We start from the raw sequence: 3,403 nt of genomic DNA on the forward strand, positions 1-3,403 counted from the left end.
TATTACACATACTGTATTACATTCTTAAATAAAAAAATGATTCACTAAACAGTTCTTGCATAGAGATATTACAATACCAATTTAAAAAAGAATTATGAAACAAACCAGTAACAAAAATAAATCTTTCCTTTTTCCATAATTAAGAACATTGTCATACTAACATCATTATATACAAATAATATTTTTTTTAAACACTTTGCACAGCAAAAGAAAAAGAAAAAAACACAGAGAAAGGGAACAGAGGGAAATGGTTGATGAAGAGAGAGTTAGAGCATTTTAAGAAGACGAGAAGAAACCAGTGGATAGGAATGTGGGAGAGGGGTTTTCTGGTAGAAAAAGAGAAGGGCTTTTGTCAAATGTAAGATCCAGACCTGGTGCAACCACAGATTGTGCGGCTCAGGGTGGTATACATTCCCATTACTCCCACACACAAGTGTTGTGAAAGCAACAGTGGTAAGCAAGAGTTCAGACACACAAAGACCAAGAAAATAGGACTGGCACACATGAGTGAACATAGAATAGATTTGTCTGTTTCTGCCAGTTGCTGTTAGCCAAGGCTTCAGAAAGACACGACTAACCCACTGGATAAGCATAGACGGAAAACTGGAAATGTAACAACACAGTGTACCCTATCATCCGTCAGGGGAGAGACACAGCCCACAAATGGAACAGTTCATCATGTAACGTTGTGCGCACTAGGTTGACAGACTACATCTGATTTGAGAGTGGTTTTAAATATGATTAGAGGAAGATACTGTGGAAAGGTTTGTTATAACCTTGACCCACCATACAGACAAACAAAACACACAGGAACAGCAGATACAAAGTCATTAATCAAGATGCAATAGACCAACTGCAGGACCATTTAAATGGTTGTTATCGATAGCGCTGTCCCGACCTTTACATTTCATAACAGAATGGCATATTTCTATTGAAGAAGGTAGAGATGAGAAATAAAGCATGTTTTTGGTTGAGCCCCAAAATTCATCTGAATATCTCCTTTTTTACGATTTTGTTCAGATGCATGGTGAATCTTGATGAATTGTGTGAAATATACCAAATACCACACTTAATACCTCAGTACTCAACTTTAGGCCAGAATTTGCACAAAAAGTTCTCATTTAGCAATGAACACAATTAAACCTTCATACGACCGCTGAATAAATTGGAGTGTTTTGGATTTCACCCTGGAATACTGAGAGGTCTGAACAAAGAGAGCTGCCAATTGTGATACAATCTTAACCTACGGACCTTAACTCTAAAACCTTTGACATGGTCGACATCTATTGTCTGTGCATTTTTGGTGTTATCCATGTTGAATTGTTGGACCAAGGAGATTCTATAGGGTGAGCTAGAGTAACAATTATTTTACATTGACAGAGCATGAGGGTTCCTATTTTCTCTTACAATCGTTGTGGAAGAAGTTGTCAAACATCTTTTGTGGTCATAAATCATTGAAATGGCACGAGTGTGCATTTTGAACCCCTGCAGTTTGACTGTGCACAGGAAAAGCTCAATCCTAAAGGTTTGGTGTCTTTATTCTATTTTAAGTACTGTAGTTATGAGGCAAGACAAAAGGTGAGCAGGCTGATACTTTGTAGCCAAACAGCACCACAGCAGGGAAATGGACTGTGTCGGTCAGTGGGGGATGTGACCTCTCAGTCAGCATGACCAGAGAGAGAGAGAGACAGAGAGAGAGAGCGGGCTGTGGTGTGGTCCCACCCCATTACATCCCGTTAGAGGGCTGACCGCCGCTGACCGCCACTGACCACCGCTGAGGGAGCAGCAGTCCCCCTCATTACCTAGATGACCCTTCTTTCAAAGTGCCCTCTCATTGGTCAATGTCAGCCAAGCCATTGGGCAGCTGTGGGATAATGCTAACATAGCAGATCCCTAGCAAGGGATAGCAAAGACTAGAAAAAGACTAGGAAAAATGTCAACGACAAGCTAATGTGTGGCCATGTGACATGCATTTCTGCACCTGCCATTTCCAACAAGACTGATACTACTTATGAACACACTGTCTGTGTTGTGCTTACCTATACAACTCATAAAACTGTACTATATATCCAACTCCTTACATACTTTGTTCAATGTCATGCACAGACAGACTTTACAGTACATTCAGAATTCATCACTCTAGAAAGAGCCACATCAAAAAGAAAATGTGATTGTACATGAACCAAGCAGAGTAGAATCCCCATATCATCAATCAACAAACTTAACCCCACAGAGGGTATCAATGTCTGCTTAATGAAATGATCTGTAGACATCAGCAGGAATGTAGTTTGGTGTTTCGATATGTGAGGGGCTGATCGCCAGGGGACTGTAGTTCTATAGCGCTCTCTCTCTTTCTCTCTCTGATTGGCTCTGGCTCAAGGTCTCTGAACAGCTCAAGCGTGACTGTCGTCTCTTCACTGGTGTAGTGGCCCTATGAAGTCACATCCACGGAGTCATCCCATGAGGTCGAGAAGGTCTTTACTCCTTTACTCCCAGATGGGGGCCCACTCACAACCAAAGACCACTGGATCACTCAAAGCATTTTGAAGCTTTCAAAGGCTTTGTTTTTCAGGAGGCTGTTTTCCGGCCAGTGCGTTCCAGAACGTACTTTGAATTGTTCTTAGCAAAATAAATAAGGTGTGTGTGGGGAGGGGGGGGGGGGGGGGTTTAGAAAAACAAAATACATATAACCTTTACACATATTTAGGATATCCTTTGCTGTCTGTGCTTCTGTAGCCATTCGCTACTTGTACTTGACTTGTGCATTATGGCCATAATGTTCCACACTTGGATAGTATGTCAAAGCCAAGGTTTGATGGGTTTCAAGACGTTTTCAGTTCGAGACAGGGGTTAGGTTTTTAAAAAAAATGTTCAAAAGTGTCGCTGCGCAGCTCTGGAGTGGAACTTGGGGACGAGACAAAGAGGGGCGCACATGGAGAGGAGGCAGAATAGTCTGTGTATTATAATCACATCGAGTGTCTATAACCAGGCCCTGGGTTCATGTCTGACATTAGAGTTTGGGTGGGTCGGCGGAGCAGCCACGTCCAATCGGTTGCTTGCAGTCGTAGCCTCTTTTTCTCTTTTACTCAAATAACTCTTTTACTGTCCATTTGATAACACAAGGGACAGTTGGTGTTATATATCGTTGGAGTCATATCTGGCAGTGTCAGGTTCCTACGATTCGAGGAGAGGCATATACAGCTAGCTGCTCTGCTCAAAATGTTGATAAGACATGTCATAATGTCTGTCTGTACATAAAAAGCCATGGTTCTCTTGTCTTACAATCGCTCTGTCTCTCCCATGTCTCCGGGCTGATATCCAACCTCTCCCAAAATCTTCCCGTCCAGCTCTCCACTCTCTCCCCTCTCCCCCTGTCCATCTTCACCTCTCTGATTCCATCACT

Source organism: Nansenia antarctica (assembly GCF_963989245.1).
Source record: "Nansenia antarctica genome assembly, chromosome: 5".
Taxonomy (NCBI): domain Eukaryota; kingdom Metazoa; phylum Chordata; class Actinopteri; order Argentiniformes; family Microstomatidae; genus Nansenia; species Nansenia antarctica.